The sequence below is a fragment of the Scomber scombrus genome, chromosome 20 (assembly GCF_963691925.1).
Source record: "Scomber scombrus chromosome 20, fScoSco1.1, whole genome shotgun sequence".
Taxonomy (NCBI): Eukaryota; Metazoa; Chordata; class Actinopteri; order Scombriformes; family Scombridae; genus Scomber; species Scomber scombrus.
The window spans coordinates 16,754,526-16,780,378 of record NC_084989.1 but is presented as its reverse complement, the minus strand read 5'-3'; the positions used below and the strand labels follow the sequence as shown (position 1 = coordinate 16,780,378).

Genomic DNA, 25,853 nt, shown 5'->3' with positions numbered 1-25,853 from the left:
AACATAGCCACAGGAAATGCAAACGCTCATTTCAGGGCCGAGTGTGGACATCCACAGATGCCATCTCAGAATATCCTGCCTTTGGGATTTCAAAAATATCATAAAAAAGCAGCCAAAAAGAATGTGCTCAATACCTCTTAGATTCTGTGATTACCAAACCTGTGGCTCCCAAAATAAAACTACCACCTGCCCCTGGTTTTCCACTGTTCTCCACCTGCAATTTTTTGACAAAACACTCATAAATAATCATTTATTCAAGACACATTATTTCAATTACGGCAGACAATAATCCAAATGTGTCCTTCGTTGGTGTATAGCTCACATAGACATACAGCACAGTTACAGTACATATTTTGTAGTGAAAGTTGAGAGCGGAGCGAGGAGAAGGTTTGTTTGATCCGACAGCCAGCTCCTGCTTTCAGTAAGGCCACCCAAAGAGTGGACAGATTATCATCAGCTGTCGGGAAGGAAGCAGAGCAGCAGGATCAGTCCCCGACCCACCGAGGTTAGGCCTCTGGATGCAGATAAAAGCTTTTCTTTTTTATCAAACACCTCGCAGAGAAATCCAATCCCAAAAGCTGCTGTGTGGCATGGCACAACTGTCAGACTCAATGCTGTAAGGTGGTTAAATTATAAAATAATGGCAGTAATTTCAAAGAGCACTTTAGAAATATGGTGCTTAAAATGTGGTTATAATCCCTTACCTGCCACAGGGTTTTCGAATACAAATCAAGTTCATTTTCCAAAAAGCTATATTTCCATTTTGGGTGACAATAAATAAAATTTAAATACAGGCAATTCAGAGTTTTAAAAGTTTCACTGCCTGTGAAGCTGCCATTGAGCGAAGTTCAGTTTTTGACTTTTGAGAAACATCAACGCCCAGAAATCCTGCAAGGTGACATGAAGTGAAAGTGAACCCAGCACGCACGTGTTAGCCTTCACAGCCAAACTGAGTCTTTAAACCAAAGGAAACCAGAGCAGAGCTAACACATCTAATGGCGTAGAGCCAAGCTTTTTCTGTATGAATGCACTAATATCTCCCTGATTCTAAGTCGTCCTTTCCTGTGATCGAGGATGTGTTCGTAGCACATGCCAGAATTTAATTAGGAGGGGATCCATTTTCTCTCACTTAGTGGGAGTGAATGCAGCCTCAATTTGGTGATTTAGGCTGATAAACTGGCTGCATTTTTAAATAACATTTTGCCTAATGCAGCTTCCAAAATTATATTAGTTTTGGTGCCATTAAATATTTTCTGGCATAGCAAAAATGGTCAAGCATCACAACTTAGCGGCTAATCAAACAAACCTACCGGATACAGAGTCAGAGGCAGAACCTTGCAGTTTTTACTTTCCTATGGAATTTGCTCAGTGGTGCATGAAGCCAAAAAAGGCACTTCCTGAGAACATACTGAGCACGCTCTATGGGCCCAATGTGTCCATGGAGCATGCTCAGTAGAGACTTCCTCCAGTTGAAACAGATCCCTCTGAGGAACCTAATAGCATTACATGATGATGTAAATTTGTATTACAAATTTGCTTCAAGGCCTGGCGCACTTCCTGGGAATTTGGTTTAAACCTGAGTCTACCGGTTGTTCTTTGCTGTTAGGTTAGCCGGCTCATTGCCTCCCGGCTCAAGGTACATAGTTGCAAACATCACAGTTATCTATCAATCCTCTCTAAACTACAAATATTTCCCAAAAAGTTAACATATTGCTTCTTCCTTATCCAGATGAGGATCACATGTTAACAGCAGTGGTATGATAAACCAAATGTCTCATTTGGCAGAAAACTCCTCAGTTCTTGGCTTAAGCAGTGGATCCAGGTGAACTCCTCTTCCACAGCGAGGACAAACAGCACCTGGTGCAAAGTGCTCAATGTAAATCTTCCCCACTGAGGGAGCAGCTAGCTCGACAAAGATATCAATATGGACACCTGTGGGCCCTCCTGTTGCCATGACCACCAGCAACAGCAGCAGCAGAGTCACTGTAGCGCTATCGTCACCGACTGCCGGCGGGAAATCAGCGATTCCTAAACAAATTAGCCTGGAGAAAACTGCTGAGGCCCGAACCCTTTAATCACATCAACCTGAAACCAAATTATAGGCCGACTCTGCTGCTTGTAATAACTAATGCACATCAAACAAGCCTCACTCTCCGCCCTCCTCTCCTTTTCCTCCTCCTCTTCCTCCTGTCCCACTCCATCATCAGTTCGGAACATTTATATTGAGGTATTCATTCCCAGGGGAGACAGAGAGAAATGTCAAGACAAGGGGGACGTGGCTTATCCTCTCTCCCTGGCCTTTTCGCTTCTCGTCCTATCTCTCCCTCCATTCTTTTTGCTTCCTTTCCTCATTCATTCTCCGCCACTCTCTCTCTTTCTCTTTTTATCCTGTCATCTATATTGTGCAGAGCGCCTGTAGTTCCTCTGAGCCTCCGCTGTGTAAGCAGAGGAGATGAGAAGCAAAGGCGCCACACTACAATAGTGAAGCACAATAACCAAGGAGGTTTCAGTGATTTAAAAGTATGCCGCTAGCAAAATGAGATATCTGCTGTGTTATAATGTGACAGTGAAGAAAATAAATGTTGCTGATTAAAGTTATTCTTCTTACAAAGTACATTTATAGACTACTGAATTATTCAAGTCACGCTGAAACAATTAGTCGCTTAATCCAGCACTAACAGCGGGGTCAGGGAACCTCACGGCGTCACAAACGGAGGTCACAAGATAATTAACTAAATAGGAAAAAAACTTTCTTATATCACATTAAGAAAAACAAGTGCAATTAACATAATTAATGAGGCCTATCTTTATTTTTTATCATGAAATACAGCATAGTTGTCCTTTTTAAAAGTATCAAAATGTGACTATCTAAAAAAAGGAAACATCACTGTTGTTGAACTCCTTGCAACTTCCAGTGTTCCTGTTTCAACCATAGACATTTTTACACGGTCCCAGGAACCGCCCCGTTTCCACTGAGGAAGTTCCTGGTAAAATTTAGGAGGCGGGGCCTTTACAGGAACGTCCTCTCACTCGATCCTCTCAGCCGTTGTGTCTCCATTGCCGCGTTTCTGGTTTGTGTGTTCATGTACATGGCGGTGGACACTATGAACGAATGGAATACCTGCCTCGGGGTAGGTACTCCATTTAGCCCCCGTAAAAGTTCTGGGAGATTGTCCCTCGGGGAAGGTTCCTGCTATGGAGACATGCACCAATGGCCCCTGCCCCGTAAAATTACCCCGAAGTTCCTGCAGTGGAAACGGGGCTAATACCTCTGTTTCTGTTACCCCCGGAACCAGGGCCTACATTTAGTTTCTGGGTATAAACCTGACCCTAACCCTAACCCCTCTCTGGAGGTACTTTCTAGGGTCTATGAGGGCAGCATTTACAGTACTGAACAGCAGTGACCACTCAAACACCAAACTGCCAGCTGCTGCAGCTTGTTTGCAGTAGTCAGGGTCATGAATTTCTAAGATTTTTTACAGGCATTTAAAAGTTATGTTGTCAGGAAAAAAAGCAAGTGAACAAGAGAAGCACAACTTATTTGTTTCATCATGATTTCATTCTACAGGGGGAAAAAAAATCTGCCTCAAACAGGCAGCAGATCAACTACTTTGGAGACAGGCGCTCATTCCTTCCTCCTTCATTACATTCAGATGTTAGAGTTTTGCAACAGTAAATAAAAACACATGACAGCATCTGCGTTGTTGTTTACTTGTGTGAAAACAAGTAACAGACATCTCTGTCATTTTGTAATAAATCATTTCTCAAATGTGCCTTATCTTTATGATTCTTCAGATGCAGTGGAGACACAAAAAGGAATGCATTCTTGGAACAATTAAGTGAAAAAAGGCTTTCGAACTACTTGTAGATATGTTGATTAAAAAAAGTCCACAGGCTAAAAAGGTTGGGAACTATTGGATTAGTCAAATGATAGAAAATGTGTCAACAACAATTTATGAAAGAAGAAGGCCAAAGAACCAGTTTTTCCCATAAGTGTTAATTTGATCTTTGGTTGGACAAACAATTTGTAGATTGGAAAGTGGTTTAAAATAGGTAAATGATGCATTGATTTCTAAAAAGAGATGAATTGATAACCCAAACAATCACTAGTTGTAAGTCTAGAATTAATTATCCCTTTTCTGAAATATTCACAAGTTACATTCATGCAACAGTTTATTCCAAAACGTTTGTAGGAAGCGTTTTCCAGAACATGTACTGCATAACCCTGAAGTTCTTATCAATTAATTATAAAAACATTACAGTTTTACTTCACGTCCTCCTGCTTACCTCTTTGGATAAAAAGACAAGAACAGTAGCAGGGACAACGCCTTGTGAAGGCATAAGTCATATTGTTTATCTTCAAACCATTATAGCGCCATCCAGGCACTAAGGCAATTAATTACTGAATTATACCATGCTTGTGCACGATGAATGCAATAGGCCCTTGGGGCTTTTTTCTCATTACCAGGTACACATTGTCCTACAGAGGCAAAGCAGGGGAGGCTTTTAATAACATTTAGTATTCAGATTAAACTGTTGTATGCAGCCAAAGCTTCAGCGTCCAGGATTTCGACTCCAAAGTAGGATCAATTTACAATCCAATTAATTCAAATTGTGTGGAAACAGGCTCACAAGGTGGAAGACAACTGGCTGTCCCATTAATGCAAAGACAAACACTCGTCTGGAGCAGAAAGAGGAGGGACACCTGATGTGTCTGACATGCCATCTTTACCACAATAAGCAGGTTGGTCTACAACGCACTGTAAAGAGTATCAGTTGTACTTAAAAGCCACTGAGAGCTGGCTACTTGATTTGGTTCTTTAAATAAAGAGAAAAAGGTAGAGCTGCAACTGAGTATTTTCATTATGAATTGATGTGTTGATTATTTTCTTGATTAATCTATTAGTTGTTTGGTCCATAAAATGTCAAATGATGAATCGATTATCACAATACTTAGTTAATAGTTAATTTCTGTCGATTGATTGATTGATTCACAGACTAACTTGAATTTTAAGCAGATATTGAAATATAGTTTGACAAAAATAAATAATCAAATCAAGGACTTTCAACCACATTTCTTTGTCTTCATCAGTAAATGTCGTTTGCTCATAATTCGGTCTCAACAGTTGTTCATATATACGAGACGACTTCTATCCACTCATTTAAAATTTAAGATGTACTTGAAAGCTTGAAAAGCTTAAACGTGCACCTTAAGTTTAGTGTCAAATTAAAGTTGATATATTTACAAATATCTAGACCAGAACATTTCAGTTTAAGCTAATAAACTATACTTTCTTACATATTGATGAAAAATATTTAAGGCTTTACTTCCACCTTGAGCTGATGAATTAAAATGTGATGTACTTATAAATATCCATATGTTTTTTAAGAGGACAGTATATTTGTTTAGATTTAGTTGTTTTTAAAATTTGAAATAAAGATTAATATATAGCAAAAAGCAAATAAAGCAAAAAAGTACCCTTACTACTGACTGACTGGTTATCTTCGTCATCATCATTATACATTAATTTATTAAAATGTATTTATTTACAAAAAACATAGATAGATAGATAGATAGATAGATAGATAGATAGATAGATAGATAGATAGATAGATAGATAGATAGATAGATAGATAGATAGATAGATAGATAGATAGATAGATAGATAGATAGACAGATAGACAGATAGATAGATGGATAGATAAAACCTTTGCTATTATTGCCACAATCTTCAGCTGCACTGCGTGTGTGTGTGACTTTGTGTATATGTGTTAAGAGTGTGTGTCAAAAGGGTCAGTTCCCGCTGCGCCAAATGTGACCATCAACCTCCCCGCTGGCAAGGTGCTGGGTGAATCCTCGCTGGCTGCCATGGAGATGCACTGACACTGACACGGTTAATGTAACAGAAGGGGAAGCGGCTTGGCCCAGATTGTCCGTCTGTTTGTGTGCTGATTCAGACTTAAAAACAGGTAAAGAAAAAAAAAGGCGGGGAGGGTCTGGGGGCAAATTCATTGAAGCGCTTCCCTGTGGCAATAAAGACACATTAGAGGCCCAGTGGAGGACTTCTGCTGGATGAAGTAAATGGGATGCTACCGCATACTCCCTGGTGGCTAGGATGATATGAGAATGGGTTTTTTTTTTTACTGCTTTGCTAAGTTATCTTCTGAGGAGCATGTGTGAAATTCTCAGGCGAAAAACCATTTTTAGCATGCGGATTGCATAAAATAAGAGTATTCTCCTGTGACACATGTGACAGACTAGTCTATCAGTTTCAAAGGCAATCACACACATGACATCTAATTTCGACAACCCATCTCAGGACTGTATCCTTTCTGGATGTAAATGAGAGACAGGAAAATTATTCATTCCAACACCCTCTTTCCTCCATTCCCACCACCCCATGACTTGTTTTATGCCCAACAATGATCTGTGGAATGGCTGCCAAGCATATAAATTTGGCTATGTGGACAGGCTCATTGGCAGCGCTGAACAGAGTGAGCCACGGTAAATCCAAAGACAGTATGTCTTTATTATGGTGTGAATGGATGAGGCGACAGAGATTCACAATTTAAATTGTGAAATGATGGACAAACTGGATAAAAAGGAGTAAAAGAAAACGGGGGAACGTATCATATTTTCCATCTGGCACTGAAACTACCACCTGTCACAAAATCAGGCAATCACACACAGAGAGCTAAAATGGAACAAAACATGGAAAGCTCTACCATGAAATAATTCAGAGGAAAATATGTTACGTGTTATGTGAGGAGAGTGCAGTGCAAACTACGACTGCATCCTATCATTACACTGCAGGAAACACTATTTTACGCAAGAAACTGAGACACAACTGTTCTTAGATCCTTTCTACTATGAATGAAAGATATGTTTTTATGGAAATAAAAAGAGTCAGGTTCAAGTCTACATTATCAGACTTGGCTCAATTCTATTAATAGTCTAAAGGCTCTTTTTCACAGTGATTTTGGGCAGTCTGAGATCCAAAATGGCCGTCCTAGATATCACTGTAAGACTTGTCCGCCAACGACTGAATTGGATCTTTAGCAATCAGTGCAAATTAAAAAAGAGTCCAAAGAGTCCAAAATTAAGGAAAATGTACTACCATGAGCAATGTGACTTCTGCTAGGCCCCACGTCTATAAACAAACCAATCAGAATACGAGAGGAAATGACATAAAATACACTGGTCAGTGTGACATTTCTTAGAGCAGTTTTTGAATCAAGTTAAGGCGGAAACATACACACTGATGGCCTGTTTAGTCAGATTAATATTAAAAATATTTTATTTATTTATTAAGAATATTTTTAAGATTAATATTTTTATTATCGATTAGTCTGATGACTTTTTTCTGAACAAACTTTTTGTCTATAAAATGTTTCAAAAAATGTGCTATGGCGATGTCTTTAATTTGCTTGTTCTGCCCAAGATATTCAATTTAGTGTCATATATGACAAAGAGAAACAGCAAAGCAGCATATGAGAAGCTGGAACCAATAATTTGATTGTCTATTATCTAAATAGCTGCAATAATAAATCTGTTGCTGACACTAGATGAAAACTCAGGGTGTCAATCATGTTATTTTTGTGCTCTGAGGAACACGAATGCCGAATTTCAATCAATTCACAGCTGTTTAGATTTTTAACTCAAGACCAAAGTGTTGGACTGACACATTTAGTTTTGTGCTGCTAGCGCGGTTAAAAATCAAATAAACTCCCCTGCTGCTAATCTGCCTTTGAGCTTCATGCTGTCTTTCTTTTATCTGCAATCCTTCTCAACTTTCTTCTCTCTTCTATCTCTCTCTCTCCTCACCGCAGCTCTCTGCCAAGGCTTCATCCAGCTGTCTCTTTAGGGGTTATGTCCTTGTGTGCCAGAGGAAATATGAGAAGAAGAAAAAAAGAAAAACAATCTCAATCACGGCAGGTGTGTGTTGTGACTCCTCTACCCTACAGACACAACACAGCATGCAGCCTTTTCCACAGAATGTCCCCAAACAAGCTTCACTAGGTTCAAAAGGGGAGGTCACCCTGAAAAAAATAAAGTTTAACAAAGACCTTCCCCTCCTGGGATAACAACCATATTAACAACTCCCCTCTTGGGCCACAGCCTGCCAGAACCTGAAAAAAATAAAAATACACCTACTATAACCTGTCTGACTGCAGTTCAACTCAACTGCAGCCATCATTGCAAGCCAATTTTTATGAGGTGAAATAGCTTTCAGATTCAATCCCCAAGTCAAATCTGAAAGTAAAATTAGACACCTGTGGCGAAGTGTGGACAGAGGCAGGCAAATATCTTCTTTTCTGGCTGGCAAAAACAGGACAGAGAATGCAAACAGAACCAAACTTTAAAGTCAAGCTGAAATCAAATTTAATCATCCCTCTTTGCAGTCAAATATAATGTTAGTAATGTACTGTTAATGTTGTTGTTTTTTAGTGCATTGGTAGGACCGACAGTGTGTTGTTAGCGGTGCGACTGAAGAGTAAGATCCCAAATGACATTTGCAGGTATGTTTACATGCTGTTTAATGTGCTGCAGCTGAGCAGCTAATAAGCTATCTGTAATTTCCCCCGGTGAATGTTTGTTTGGTGATTCGTTCAACAAGCTAAGCTGCATGACAAGATGTGTGTTCATCTTTGAAAGTTAAATAAGGAGACTTTAGCAATAAAGCTAATGTAGGTTGTTGTTCAGAGTCTGTGGCTCAGGCTTAATGTGACCGTCTGCTCTGCCAATCATAGAAAGCCACATTACCGCTTCGGTCAAGATTTCATTTGCTGTACAATAAGGACTCCAGCTATGTCAACGGATGGCAGAATGGTATTTAATCAAGGATAACACAGGACAAGTGATTCACAGAGCAGATATGTATACTAAAGTAGCCAAAAAGGTAGTTTATCTTTCACAGCTTATCCAAAATCATTATGTATGCCATATGCAGCTGGTGTTGATATTCCTTTTCTCATGATGCTTTCATGAGGAGTGGTTGTCACAGATTGTGTCATGTCCCCGTAATAACTAATGAAGGCATGTACAACATGGCAAGACAGACAGCCCCAGATGTTGGAATAAAAGGAAAGTGGGTCAGGTGTCTAGCTGATGCTAACCACACAGCTACATAACGAGTATTCAGACTAACTGCAATCAGATAAGGGATGATGATAATTTGTCACAGCCCTTCATGCTTTAATCTATATGCAAAACTGGTCACATGACAACCATCAGTTCCACCTGAGGCGAGCTGTGCGTAAATTCAGAGCACGATGAGTCTATTGGCTGCAGTTTCATTAAAGGTCAAGAGGTCAGGTGCAGAGTTGTATCACCTGTGTTACGTCGTAAATGACTCCCAGAGGTCTTGTATATTTCTGTCAATACATCATTCCCTTCGCAGGGGGAGGTTATGTACTGTAGACCTTCACAGCTCAATGATGTTATACAGGCTCATCCATCTAAAATACCACACATCCATCAACCCCAGATGTGTAACCCCCCCCCCCTCGGTCCAGGATCCCATTGGCATCTGATCAAAAATGACACATAAACCCTCAACGAACACTGTGGTAAAACGCTCCTCCAGCCAACATTAGATCATCATGCAAATCCTGATGTTCACGACTTGTGCCTCCCTCTCTCATCGTAAATCGACCATAAAACAATCCCGCTCGTCAATCATATCTGGATCATTTGACAAATCACGCTCCACGCCCCTGTCAAATTAAAACTCCTTATTCAGGGTAATAACAACAATTATCACAGCAAAGTTAAAGAGTCTCCTCTGGTCTTTGCTCACTCATAAAACCCAATTACACACAAGGTTTATGAACGAAAACAAGATTTATTAATGCCTCTAAAATGGCTCATACCACAAGCCTGTAGCTTCATGATTAGTATTCTAACCATAACGAACATGACATGTATAGTGTCTATGATTTGCCTTGCTCTGTTAGCTTTCTTACACTACACTGACTGCCCATAACTATTACAAATACTCCAGTAAATTATTTGTGGATGTCCCAGTATCTCCCTGCATGGATTAATTAATGTGCAACGAAGTCATGATCTGTCAAAAACTAAGGAAAGAAAATGCAAAATTCGGCTTTTTTTGGTAAGATGATAAAGTACAGTGGGGCCTGATTAATTTTTGGGGCCAATGCTGGTACCGGTATTAGGGAGTAAAACAAATTCCTATATCGATATATCGGCTGATAATGTTATATATACAAAATATATACATATACACACATCTTTGCAATGATATCTCAAAGGTGTTTGTCACACATTTGTGACATATATTTGTAATTGGGGCATGATACACAATTAAATAATAAACATAAAATGACATCAGTGCACTGAAACAGTAAACTTTGCAGGATTTTTTATAATTAATAACTATGAATAAACAAATACACAGAACATAAAATACATGTATGTATATACGTATTAAACTAGAATTAAGAAAAAGGGTCAAATATACTTAAATATATATATATATATATATATATATATATATATATATATATATATATCAATGATATGACTATGAGTTTGACTTACAGTACAGAGACAAAGATAGTACATCTGATAAGCCTGCACACTGGTTAATGTATAATGTACTACTATGAGGCAGGATTTCACAACTCTGGAAAGTTATCACAGGAGCAATCATTTTCTGCTGCAATTCAATGATAGCAGGGTAAACAATAGACTTTGCACAATAATACACCAATCATGTCACAAGGCCTGTCGCATGTTTTTAATAAACATGTCATTCAGTTCAATGAAGTTAAACATAACAGTTAGCCTTAGTAAAACTATATCCTAGAATTGATGTGGCATTCACATGACTGAGAAGCTAACATTACTGTAAAGCAGCTGTATTTTACAAAGTCTGCCTTAATGAATCTAAAATGCTTCCTCACATTTCTTCTTAGGTGGCATCAGGAATATCAGTTCACCATGGATCAATAGTTTTTTCCATTTTGTGTCAGGAAAGAGAAAAACTAATTGCTTAGTTTAGTGAGGGCAACAGGGCATGTAATGGATAAGTGCATTACAAGGCCTGTGTTGCTGCACATATATACTGATCATTTGGAATTTAAACACATCATTAAAGACTGAATATTAAACTCTTTCCCGTGTTCGAATGGTGGTTTGAATTTCAAATAAAATGTGAAAGCCTTAATTCACCATGCTACCCACTGCTGGAATTGCATTGCATTACAGCAAAAGTTGAGACAGGTCGCACCGGTGTTATTTTGTTGAAGCTCTCCCTCGCTGAGCCGAGGCACCGTTCTCTTTGAAATGAATGAGGAGGCTGCGTTTGATCAAATCCACCACAGAACTCCACGACAGATCTTTATTCTACTCAGGAAATGAAAGTAGCTCTGATCAAATAAGCAATTACCGACAATGTGTTTGTTCGTCTGATTGATCTAACTGAATGAAAAATTCTCTGTAACCATCTATCAGGGAACATTTTACACTCAAAAAAGTATTTTGAATTGTTTTTGTAGTATCCTAAGATGCCCTTCGTGAGTTTGATCCCTTTATGTTCAGGAAGAAGTCATTGTCCCAGAGGTCGGTGGTATTTCAGGTGTATTATAGTATAGAAATGCTATAAAAACCCAGAGTACTGAGGTGTGATGGCACTTCGCAGGTCAGTCCTCAGGGGGATGACCCAATGACGCATGTCTGACACCAGACTGCAGGTGACTCAGAGGAGCACAGACCTTCATCCTGAAGGCTGGAACATGTTTCATGTGCCCACCAGCTCGTGTGCAGTCGTGCAAACATCACTCCCACACACACAGAGGTAGTTGTTTACTACTGACTGATCCTTCAATGGAGAAAGAGGCCATTATAGATATAATCAGTGTACTGTGAGTGGAATTTAGATTTTAAAGTCAAAGAAACCAACATAAAGTGAAATGTTAAAAGTATAAAACAAACATTTACAGGTATTTAAAATGACTTGTCTCTGGCGTCGTTTCCTCCTGCAGCTGTTTTTAAGGAGCCATGAATCACAATAGAAGCTTTTTAATGCACAATGATGAAATCAACCCTAATGTGCCGCTTGCAGCTGGCATTTCTACAGACTATACTGGTTTCAAGAGGTCCTTTATGTGATTACACACTCAGGCAATGACGCTGAAGTCTTTACCCAACATTTCATCTCACTAGTAAGCATACAACAACTGCTATTAGCATGTGCTGGTACATCTAAGCAATAAACTGGATAAAACTGGATTTTTTTGACATGTTATTGCAGCTTCACTTACTCGACACTTTAGAGGAATCATGGCATCTTTATACTATAAAACACCTGGCCCATTGATGTTTGGTGCTGTAACAAACAGTCGATTCATTGATTGGTTAATTTTGTTGACACTCAGGTTCCAGACTCTTAAATGGGGGGATTTGATGATTTTTCCTGAGAGTAAATTGGATATTTTTTTAGTTTTTAAGAAAAAAACCTTTTCTGGTTCTGCTTCTTAAATGTGAATATATATTTGGTTTCTTTGGTCTTCTGTGGTACTACACTGATATTCTTTGGGCTGTGGACTGTTGGTCAGAACAAAAGACATTTAGGATGCATTTTGGGCGTGATTGACAGTTTTAATAATTTTCTGAATTGATTAATCCAGAAAACAATCCATGGATGAATTGATAAAGATAATAATCCTTAGTTGCAGCCCTGCTTTTCTATTCATTGTAATTATGTTTTACCTGCTACAGGTCAAATTTTTGATGAGAAAACGTTCAAAAAGAATACTTTTTGTTCACATACCACCATATAGGCTGTACATAAAGACATATAGACATTACAATGATTCATTATCTGTGCACAAACGACTATACATCTAATAAGGCTACTGGAAGGTTCATTACACCCCATGAAATCACTCTAAATAGGGGCCATAAATGTTGGCTGGTTAAGCTGCCTAACATGGCTGCTAGAGGCAACTAACTTACTGCACCTCCAACATGAAAACATTTAAACAGACTTGGCTGGATGAGATTTACCATTCTAAAAATGCAATAATGTGCATAATGGCACGTTTTATGTGTAAATTACAGTATTCACAGGTATCATCCAGCCTATATTCTGTAATTGTCATATACAGAGTGAAACAACCACTGCATTTTTTCTTCTTCTTGTTGACTTAATGGATTGTGAAAGCAAGGTAAATGATTTTCCTCTGACAACAGAGGATGCATTAGCCTTCACCATTCATCACCTTTTACAATCCATCCCGCAAAGTGAAATAACAGCATCTATCATAGGAAGAGACATCCAACAAAACAACAGGAACACCAGGGAGACTGGTGATTGATTCAAATTGGATCATTTTCAGGAATCCCAGGCAGGAGAAGAAACAAGCCAAGCCAGATGCCACAGGTTCACGGCATTCCCCAAAAAAAGCAATGAAGACTGTCATTAAGAATAGATGGCCAAGTCACAGGGTGTATCAATATGTGTGTGTGTATTCATGCTAGTCATTTTAGATAGAGAGGCTAAACAAATCGAGTGTCAGGCAACAGGAAAGAGAGGCCTGCTGCAGACAATCAAATCATTGATAGCAGTGAACTAAAAACACAATGATAACTGCATGAAATAACACATCCACTGATGTGTGCAATTCTCTGAATGCGTCTCAATTTGTGGGATAACCTTGGAGGTCTAACACCAAGAGTTCCTTCTGTCATCTTCTCTCAATTGCCACGTTAAACCTCATCCGCCTCTCATCTCTTCTTCTGTCCTGTTTGTTTGTTGTTGTTTTTTAAATGGCAAATTAAATTTACCCGAGCAATGCAGCCCTGTATTTCAATCTGCCCATTCACCCTCTTGTCCTGCTGAGGAGAAAATAAATCATCTATGTTTTTTTTTATTTTCTCTTTTACCCCGCCTGGCAGATATGGAGACCTTACCTCATTACCGAAGGTCAACTCAGGCACCCCATCAGTTGTCAGGAAGCTCTCAAAAAGAGCTTGAAATTGATTCATCATCAACAGCTCTCTAAGAGTGGATCATGTGACGAACGTGATGAATATAAATGCACCAATGCAGAGTGATGAGGAGAGGGAGGGATGAGGAAGGCCACAGTGGAGCGCTCATCATGAGATCTGAACAGTCAGAGGCATTTTGTCAAAAGAGAACAAAGTGTGTGTAATCGAAAGCACAGATCCAGATCTGTGTTGTGCAACAAAATGACTGTCAATTTTAGTTTTTGTGTTGTTAAAGGCTGAATTACAATCAAATAACATTACTTGAACATAACTGACTCTTCTTGCTGACTGAAATGAACAATAAATGTCTGTAGGAGTTGGCGATATGGATGAAACACTATCACTATATGTTAAATTTAATATTGATGCATATTGTGATAAAGTACATTTTCTGAAAATATTAATAGATAAAATTACTAAGATATTGATGTCTCTTTTTGCTTACAAATAACACATTTTTGGCCACTTGTTTTCAGAAGAAACAAGTAATGAACACAACACTGACATATGTTGAACTTGTTAGCAAACAGTTGCTTATTTCCACATCGAGCAGTTACAGAGCAACATTATCATTCATTTGGAGTCATGTTTCTGTCCACCTGGTGATTGTAAGTCCAATTTTCATATTCATTCTCTTTTAGCTCTGTTTCTGATCTCTACCAACTCCTGAGGGAAATATCTGGCTGTTTAGTTGCTCAATTCCCACTATGTTCACAAGCTAGTCTATAGCTAACTGTGGCTGTTTGCTGCTTGGTGCTGAGCAGGTAGTGTACAATTGGTTTTGAGAGCTTTTTCTCTGAAAACAACTGCCTGCTGCGACCCAAAACGATGCTATGAGGGCACTGAGAGTGAACCAAAAAAGTAAACAATGAGCTGAATATAGTATATTGTCATAACCCACATCTAAATTCCTGTTCACTAATAATCCACATGAATAATGATAATTTGGCAAACTTTCCTTGTCAAACCTAGTTATATGATATTGAATGCTAATGTTAATGTCATTTTAAATATTTATGAAATGCCGCGAATAGATCATTTTGTATGACATGACAGTAACTACACTAATACAGAAACAATGTAGACTCGCATACAAAATATGCAAACTGTATATTTCACTGAATACAAGATTCTACATACCAAGAAGCTGTAGAGAATGTTCTTGTTCTTGATATGAATCAGATAATTAACCCATCTAGACTATTCATACAGCCTCAGAGGCCTTCAGAGACCAAACACAGTATTCTCTGTTGATTTGTTAACGTTAAACGTAAAAACGTTACACAGGTAAAGTGAAATGCTGCATGGTTGAGAACCAGTGGTCTCATGGGTCGCCACAGGCATTGCCCTCTGCTGAGTGAAATGATTTGTTTTCTTAACTTCAGGTAGCGCAGCAGTAAACAAACTGTCCTTTAAATGGTTCTTATGTCTGAATAGGCGTCTCAGTGTTTCCTGTCACTTCCTGTTATGGTTTTCTCTGCTTGTGCTCAACCTCGCCACTTCCCCTCTGAACCTTATCTTGACATGAAAAGCAACTAGCGTTGCACATAATGATTGTGAAATTAAAACCTCGGATTAACACAGTAAGAACTGCATATTATCTGTCTTGTTCCTCCAAGATCTACACAGCAGTGAAGACGTGTTGCAGAAGCCTTGATGTGCATTTGCTCGTACGGAAGTGCTTGAAGAATAAAGCATTTCAGCATCAGGACAGCAGTTTATTGCGTTTTTTTAGCGTATTTCCTCTTTCCTCAGAACATTCCTTCACAACTGATGAGTACCAGAATAAAAAAATTCATCATGCATCACACATTTCTCCATCTCAGACCTTGTCCTTCAATGACAAAACAACCCAGTGGATGTCCGAGCTAACCAAGTGCCTAAAAAACACTGTTGAAAAATGGTGTATCAACTGCTGCAATGATAAGAAGAAAAGATTTGTGAAGTCCGGGTGCAGGAAAAAATGGAAAAAAAAACTGTATCAATATGGCAAAACTCCTCACACAAATTACCCAAGATCCTGCAAAGGCCGCTTTCTCCCAACAGATGGGAACCAATTAGCCACCTGACTCCCAGAAAACACTTGGGCAGCCATGTGGAGCCAAGATGCAAATGAAGCAAAGGGAAAGGTGGAAGCGGACCTGCCAACGTCTTGGGAGAGGAGAAATTAATGAAGGAGACAGCGGAGGTGCAGTTTTGGAAATGGGAAGAGAATAAAGTGGGAAATGATGTATGGAGGGCTTGTAGAGTTGGACTGAAAGGTCCCCAAAGAGGTTAGAGAAACAACGAGCACAGGGCAAAAATATCTGCTTGTGGAGAACGTTGTCTAATCCCTGCAGGCGGTGAATCCTCCATCAGCCGACATCAACATCAGCTCGACATATTCAATTTGAGACTAACATGAAATCATTGATCTAGTTAATGAACATCTTGTCATATTTATTTAGCTGATGCAGTAACTAGAGCAGAGACTGCTAGACCTGCACAACATCACAACTTTCAATCAATTTTGAGGGTAAAGCAGGTTAATCCAGTCGTGCTCCTAAAATTAGGCAGAAAGTTAGTTTATTCTACTCTGCATAGCCTATACTGAAGGTGTTGAATTGTTAAAACTTCCGAACAGAGCTTCAAAACAAGCCTATGAATCACATGCACCTACAACATTGATAAGATAATCAAGGGTCACAGATTCGTCGAATTCTTTGTTTATGTATCATGTGTAAAATATCTACATTATAGAGGAAATTAAGCCATTATAACTTGCACAAAACATTTATTTTCAGTCGTAACATGAAATGACATTCAGCCCCACTAGATGTCAGCAAACAACTATTTGCTATGTAAAGATATGGGGGAGTAACGCTGTCCTGAGCAGAGAATGAAGTCACACGCCCTCTGTGTGTGTTGTTATCCGAGCTTCTCTGTTTTAAGCGTGCTTGTGAGCGTGCTTGTGAGCGTGCTTGTGAGCGTGCTTGTGAGCGTGCTTGTGAGCGTGCTTGTGAGCGTGCTTGTGAGCGTGCTTGTGAGCGTGCGAGTCCTCAAATTACAGCTAAACAGTCACTAAAATGTGTTTCTCAAAAGATTTTAGGTGAGAAAACAGGCAACTCAGTCACAGAATCTTGATCCATATTTGATCAGCATTGCCTGGTTTCACAGTTTGTCCTGAGTTTTGTGAGCTGTTGGATTTCTTTTTTTTCCTCCTCCAACATTATTGGCCAAACAACACGTGCATTTGTTTTGGTCTGAGATGCTGGTGCTATAGTACAACATTTAGTGGGGCTGACGGTCATATATTGCACCTTTAAACTGTGAAATCAATAGTTTCACCTTAGGGTGCATATATTTAGTAACAACTAATCTATGTAATAAATAGCTTGTGTGGCTCAAACCAGTTTAATTTAGGGATACATAAATCAATCTATAAATAAATTAAGTTTGGACTTGCTGGTGCAATTAGTTATCAACACTCAAAGTAATAGCAAATGTATGAGATAACACATGTTTAAAAATATGAGAAATAATGCAAGCTTTGCAAGGGATTGATTCATTGTTTGTCTCTTTGCATTTGTGCAGTAACAGAACATAAAAATTGTGAATCATCCCCAAGCTTAAAAAGTTCTAAAATATATTATTTTTTGCATTACTTGACATAATTCAACTTATCTGAAAGCACTGGAGAAATATTGTTTTGAAGACCAAAATGCAAAGGGTGATCAAAAACCTGCAAGAGCCCCTAAAAACAAGCTGCCTGTTTCAGTTTGACACAGATTAAACCTGCAATCTTTTCTAATGTCAAACTCAAGGCATCAGATTTCAAATGCCTCACATCCATCCATAGTAAGAGAAAGAGAAAAGAGGCTGAAATAAGATTTCAGGACAAGTTAAGCTCCAAAGAATGATTTCAAAGCTGTGAACGAACAAAGGCAATGTTTACCTTCATTCCCTCTGACTGCTCACACAAGGAATCAGGCAGCTGCTCGGTAAATCCAAGTAAATATTGGTAGGTGTTCATGATGTAAGGCGACATATTCCCCAAGAGATTTAGTCGCACTGGCAGCAGCAATTGAATTCTATACGTCTGCATAATCTGAGCTCTTCAGATTGTTTTGAAATTAGTGTCGGACACAAATAGGAGACAACACTCTTGCTTGCTTCTGCTGGGAATTATTATGGTTTGGCAGCATTGCACCTTGTTTGAAAAGTTTTTGCGACATCATAACTTAAATGAGCAGGTTGATTTCACATACAGTACAGCAAAGCTCCTGTACAATCTAATTCAATACAAAAATTTGGACCCCAACTGGAACAAAAAGTGAGGTATTATACTGAGTTTCTTTGCACACTTTCTATCCAGGCATAGAGGCAATTGAATAAAACTCGTTTGTTTTTCCCCTTGGTGTAATTCCATCGGCAGACACGAACATGGCAAAGTGTGTACCATAATAACTGTACCAGGACCCTTTGAGGAAGTGGTCCCATATGAATTCTGGGCAGTTCCTTTGTGGTGAGAAACATTATCCGAGCTCGATCCTACATAACAATTAGGCATACACTGCAGTTCTGAGCTAGACAGCACCCACGTAATCAGGTGTGCTTTACATGCTGGGACACAGATGAGCAAAATCCACAGTTGCTAGCAGCTAGCTGGACAATGAATCGAGATCTGAAATGGACTAGCGCAACAAAGTACGTTGCATTTGGTCGGAGGCACTTCTTCCTGTGTTTATGTTCTTGCTGCTGCCTCAAATACAACAGATCAAGTAGTTAACATTCTCACATGACTTTTCCCACTTGAATGGTTTCCTGTTTAAAAAAAGAAACCACTCAACCACTGATTCAGAGGCGAGCCGAAGACCTATAGGCTTGAAAATACCCTTGTACTACATTGATAACAGTATACAGTATGGGCACCCAAACATCTTATTCCAAAATCATGTGCATTAATCTGCTGCTTTAACAGCCTCTACTCTTCTGGTTTCAGGCTTTCCAGCAGATTTGGGCCCTAGCTGCAGGGATTTGCTCCCATTCAGCCACAAGAGCATTAGTGAGGTCCAACACTGATGTTAGGCGATAAGGCGATAAGGACCTGGCTTTGCGCACATGTTGAACAGGAAACGGAAAGGAATTAGCACACTACAGGCTAAAATATAAGTGTATGCCGTACGATTAAGATTTCCTTTCACTGGAACTCAGGGGCCAAACCATTAATAACAGTCCCAGACTAAAAGTACACACTGACCAAATACTTCTGGTCATATAATTAGGGGCGAAAACTCATCAGAGGTGAAAAAGATGACAACGATGCAAACACACAAGCATTAAAATGTGGATTTACAGTCGATATTGGCATGAGGATAAATGGAGAAACTCACCCTACAATTAATGTAATCATACTGCAACAAAAGTAATGTGAGGTGGACATCGGTTCAGGGTGCTTAAAAAAATAAAATAAACAGCCAAGAGAGTGCAGAACCAAGTCCAAAATTGTATTAAAGTGCATTGCATCCACTACACAATTAAATTCCAGTGTTTCCTGCAGGATTTTGTTTTGCTCGTATAAACAATTTTGTGCTCTGGTAAACAACTTAATCATAAATGAATTGTTTGTATAGATTTGAATGGCGATAACAAGGACAATATATCCAACTATGATGACTATTTTCTGACATGGTGTTGTGTTTTCTACTTATTTCTGTTGAAAACATGGACAAAAAATGAGTGCTCGAGGATTAATCAGCCGATTGACAGAATATTACTTATCACGTTCATTGCATCCAACTCTCTAACTATTTTCTGACATTGTGTTGTGTTCATTAGTTGTTTCTGCTTGTTTCACAGGAGGACAGAACATCAGTTAATGCAGGTATAATGATTCGTGCCACTGTGTTCAGAGATATAATTTGAGATAAAATTATAAAAGGGCTGTTTAATTGCATTTACTGAGACTTCCATAGTGTCATTGAAAATGCTGTCAGCTCAAAGACAGTGAAGCCGGTCAGTCACTCCAGATACTCGGGCAGTGGCAGAACAACTAACAAGACAGGCGGAGCAGTGTGCACCATCGTCTGGTTCAAAATGAGTATAGCCGACCTCGCTGCACAGAAACAGAAACGAGCCGCTTGTTTTCAAACCAGCTAATTTTGCTCTTAAATCACAATAAGACAAGACTTTAACGTTTGCAGTCGGTCATGCTGTTGTCCTGCATTGCAAACTGATGCATGAAAGCTTGTTGCTCTAACTTCCAGTAATTCTTCTCCTTATCGGTTCAATATCACATACTGAAGTTGCAGCTTTGTGTTAATTTGGAGCCGTGATGGTTAGCTTAGCATGCATTTCTGTAGAAGTTGCCGCTAGTGGCTAAAGCTACCCTCGTTGCCTTGCTAGTCCGGTACCAGCTGACTGACTTGGCGTGAGAGAGAGATGACTTGCTGAAGCAACAGTGCAAAACACAACGTTAGAGATATTTTTGGTTCATTATCTCTCAGGATCTACACAAAATCACACAAATGACATATATATATATATATATATTCAAAATAGCAATTTTCACCAAAAGGTGACAATGTTTGCACCCCTGATAATGTGTCTTATCTCATTCCTCCTTAGGGCCATGAAGCCCGCAGAGCTTCTTTTCACGTGTTTGGGCAAATGTGGGGAAACATTTTCAGCTGGATGTTAGTCTATCATAGTAACACATCTTCAAAACAAAATGGCCTCATCTTTCTGTAGGCATTCACAGTATTTGTCAACCCTAATAAATAAAGTACATTCCCCACCTAAAAAAACAAAGTGCTCCATATTTTAGTATGCATACCTTATCTTGTTTCAACAACTTGCATTTGAATGACTGTGATAACCGTTTTGTTGCCAGCTCCAGACCTTTGCTCTCTCATGTATTTCTACATTTGCCTTTGTCTTAGTGAAATGCCTCAGCAGCTTTTATACAACTGTATAAGCCCAAATCTATGAGAGGTTTAATGGAACATTTACCGTTTTTGTTTTGTTTACTTGTCTAGGACTCAAAGCTCTAAAAACGTGACTCGTCATCCAACAATTAGGAGCAATCACAGAAAAGGTTTTAAAGGTAAAATCCAGCTTCTTCTTTGTGTGCTCTTAATCTCAAGCTGTGTAAACACACTAATAGCACAGTCAAATCCATCACGTTTCACTTAAAAGTGCAGGGTGCAATCAGATTTGTTTTGACTGCCCGCCCCTCATTGCCAAAGTCTTGAACCTGGCAGGTTGACAGGATACCACTACTCCGTCCAATAAACAAGCAACTTATAAATTCATGTGCCTGTTGTTTAAAGGAATGGTTTAAAGTCAAACAGTGTGAACTTTAACAAATCGAAAACAAAAAGGCAGCAACGTAAACCTTCCTACAACGGTTTGAGCCAAAAAATATAAACTGTAGATGTGAACTTGGCCAGACAGTGAAGGTTAGTTTAGAGAAAGGATTTTGTCTATCTGTTAGTCCTGGAAGTAGAACATTCTGCCTGAACGACTACTGATTGAACTCTAATGCAGAGTGGACGATTTGTCCTCAAATCACTCAATTTGACAAACCTGTTGTCCTGTAACATGTAGGCCTGTCTGTGCCTATTACCACATTGTCTCCTGATGAGTCACTGGCGCTGATCCCTGTTCATACATTGCACTTGACAAACACTGTAAATACACATGTAAATATTCACATTACTGATGTAATTATCTCGTAATGGATTAGAGATACTGGGACGGGAACAAAAGCTCAACTGATAAACTCCAACAAGTCAAATTTGAAACGGGGCTGCGACTATTTTTTATTACCAATAAGTTTGTCAGTTAACCACTTCTTCGCTGTCCAAAAAGAGTGCTTGATGAGCATCACAAGTAAGGCTGAATTACCCCACCAGTAACCCAAAAATGATTCAAATGAAATGCTTGTGGGTCCATCAAACGGCACCTGAAGCCCCCTCCTTCCACATCTGGGATGGGCAACATAACGCTCCAAAAATGACAATCATGACCACTTCACCCAGCAAATAGGCCCATTTCACAAAAGTGATTTAAACGGGCCCTGTTTGACCGGACAAATGATTGTCACTTGCCAATTTGCAGATAAACTGGCATCCTCTCGCATGCCCATGAATGGTTTCCTTTCATTTGTTAAATCTGTCAACATTGCAAATACAGTGTCCAGAAGATCTGAACCCATCCTCTTTTCATTCTTAACACAACTACTTCACTTTTGTGTGTGTGAACAATTGAATGCACCATTATGAATGCCTTTAAGGAGAGACTGTCCAAATAATGTGCCCCATTTGTACAATTTATCACGTCTAGTACCTCTCTATGACAGCATGTGTCCTTGCAACTAATGATTATTTTCAGAAAATTGTCAAAAAAATGTGAAAAATTAGAATATCTGTCTTTGGACCATTCATTTTCTATTCTATATAATCGTTGCACACTTTGTAGTAACTAATTCAGTGGAAGTATAGCAAACCTTTGACTGTGTCTCAGCTGACATAAATGCAAATGAGGAATATGCACCACTAAATATCAACTGACATTAAGGTCAGTGCTGCTTTATATAATCTATCTTGAGGTCATCTTTTGGAGGGGTCCTAATGTAGTTTGAGCTGAAATGCCGAGTTGATTAATCAATTAGTAAATGACAGGGGAATAAACAGCAACTTTTTCAATAATGGATGAATTATTCATCATTTTTAAAGCAAAAAGTTCAAATATTCTGTTTCCAGCTTCTCACTTATGAGCATTTGCCCCTATTTCTTGTATGTGATAAATAAACTGAATATCTTTGGACCAAAAAATTGAAAGGTTAATCGAGAGAGTAATTGGCAAGTTAATTGATTCTAAATTATCATAAGCTGCAGCCATAAGGGCCTTGATTATTTCAGTTTTGTGTGCACATGTTGCATATTATTAAATTAATGAGATTCATCAAAATAACGAACAGAAAATCTGGCACCAGGTGTGCACAGAAATTAGATGAACTGGGGGTTAACAGGTTCCCCAACAAATCATTTTGCTCCAAGGCCCTCAAACCAGTTAATCCGGCATGATCACAAGCTCCCTGAGCCCAAAGTAACGTCTTCAGATTCCTTGTTTTGTCAAATCAACAACAATGTGGAAGAAGGGTAAAAGCAACAAATCCTCAAGTCTGAGAAGCTGGTTTGAGATGTTTGATTCAGCTCTGTGTTGCTGTATACAGGAAATAGCTTCATTACAGAAAATAGCCTAAAAGTAAATTACATAAAACTTTTTTTTCATGTTGAGATTTCCTTTTACAATTGATACCAGCTGAAGGCCACAGGAACTGAAGCAGACAATAGGGGATGTGAAGTAGCCATCTATAAGCAAACAATGCACTTGATAGAGTTGTGTGTGTCATCATCAGTTTGAGACACAAAAAACTGCAGGAAGTTGTTTTACAGATAGGAGGAAACACACACACTCACAAAGCAATAAAGGTTTACTGCAAGTAGAACAAGAAATCAAACTGACATAAATTCTCATTCGAACACAGTAATCCTGCAGGCAATTAAGTTAGCAGGAGAATTAAGTAAGAGTTGACACATCCTAAATATTGGATGAAGTCCAGTACCAGCAAATCAGGCTTTAAAAAAAAAAAAAAAACAGTGCAGGGGATTACAAGGGTTTTCAAATTCATGGAGGCAGAGGAAGAGCCATAAACAAATGTAATGGCAAATGAGGAAGGCATCATTCAGACTTCATGCAGAAAATCCTCATCATCATCTGACCCATTTTTTTGAGCATTTCACAAAACTGAAACAAACAAGCACCGCATCAGGCTGTGCATGGATGGCCTGTGGCACAGCTGGAGCACTCATCAGTTCTAATTCAGCTCCTAAAAAATATACAGGAGAGGAAAACAAGCCACTTAAATTTCATTATCACCTTGCAGTTTCACTCCAGAGGTGGTCGAAAGTAAAGATGCTTTTAATAATAAGTGGGATTGTTTACTTTGAATTCCACACTAAAAATCAGATGGTGGTGGAAGTGGGTGGCAGCAGGTTTCCATGTCACTTAATTACAAATTCCTCTTTATGTGAATACAGAGTCCATGCATGGGTGACATAAAAGTTTACTGTATTGGCTTTTTCTTAACCAGATCCAATCATTGTAACAATGGTTGATAATGACATTAGTGCAAACTGTCCAGACAGCACTGTAGTTGTCAGCTGAAAGTGGATAACAACACAAAGGACGCCTGATAAAAAGACAACAAAAGGAGCATACAGTATTGGTTGGCTGTGGGCAACTATAAGGAAATACTGAACCACAGAAATATGAGTTACAGAGGATATGTGAGAATAAAACTCACACATATCATCAAAATGTTGTCAAAGTACAGACTGCACTGAGGGAAAAATGCGTTTTTCTTCCATTAGGCGCACCTAAATGTACGTTATACTCATGCATCTCGTGTTGCATGATTGATTGAACGAACACACTGCACATGCAAAAGTGAGCAGACAAAGCCAAACAAGGAGGATGCTGCTCCTACCTTTACACCGCAAAACAAAGCAACCCTCCCCTCGGAAATAACTTTGTTTGGTTTCCCCGACGCTCCGAAGCCCGTTCAGCCAGACTCCAGACAATAAATAATGCTTATAAGGGCGGAGGAGAGGAGAGACAGCTCACCTTTTGTTGGCTCCTCTGTGGGGTAACAGCGGCAGTCCTCCGTCTGTCTGCGGGTGTCTGAGCGCCTGAGCTCCTCTGTACAATTCAACTGGGAAGCAGCGGCGATTGCGAAATTGTTGTCTTTGCCTTGTTTAGTGGGCGGCGTGGCTGTGTGCACTGTTTTCTTCCTATGTTTCAAACCAGCGAAAACACCGAGAAGCCCTCCCACTCCTTCCAGTCGCACGTTGCTGGCTCAGCCTCCCTCTGAGAGCGGATACGCCCTCTCACTGTAGGAGAAAGAAGAAAAACATACATGCACATTACAGACTTCGGGTCCTGTAGGCATGAGCACGCTCAGTCTGCGGTGCGATGATGTGAGTGTGTCCGGTGGTGAGCAACCCCGAGCAGGCAGCCAGGAGTCCTGCTGCACCGCTGCGCTCCAGCGGCTTCAGTGGCTCCTACTGCACTGCAAAAAATGTCCATCCTGACTTGGCTTTGTAGTGTCAGACAGTGGTTTGAAGTGTCAACAGAGGCGCACAGGGGGGCAAAGACTGGCCTTGATTTGTCTTCTGAGTGACATATTTTAGTCAGGATGTGCAGCCTCAGTGAGATACATTAATGCTTCATGTTTGCCCAAATGTGACAGCAGAGACACAAATGTCTCCTCTGAAAGGTGGAATAACTGAGTCTACATTTACTCATTTACTGTGCAGTTTTTAGGTCCTTTACATGAGTATATCCATGTTCTGCTACTTCACACTACTTCACTACATTTCAGAGGGAAACATACTTGTTACTCTAAAACAATTAGGCTATTTCACAACTATGGTTACTTACTTTGCACATTTTACAGATAATAACATCATGATTAGCTCCAAAAAATACAGTGCACTGTTGAAAATTAAAGCAGTGGCCACTGGCCTGCTTCACTTGCAACTTCTCAGATGGTTTCTTCTTATTTAAATGTTTAGTTCTTCAGATTTTCGTTCCTCTCAGATTTATCTGGTGACCCTTTTGGGGGTTGCGACCGACAGGTTGGGGACCACAAGAAAGCTGAAACTAGCTCTACCTAGAGTAAGATTACCAGCACAATGATTCATGTGCATTGATGCATCAGAATCAATAATCCAACATTGCCATATAATATATAAGTCACATGGCCCGTTATATTCCGTCTGTTATATAC

General features: G+C 39.4%; 1 protein-coding gene across 1 annotated transcript in view; it reads right to left on the bottom strand.

Annotated features, from left to right (window-relative positions):
- The window catches only part of rnf152 (ring finger protein 152), a 46,593-nt gene extending 21,728 nt beyond the window's left edge, over positions 1-24,865 (bottom strand). Inside the window, exon 1 of the mRNA XM_062441736.1 lies at positions 24,689-24,865. The gene's annotated coding sequence lies outside the window, so the exon portion shown is untranslated. The remainder of the gene's footprint in view (positions 1-24,688) is intronic.
- Positions 24,866-25,853: the final 988 nt, after the last annotated feature.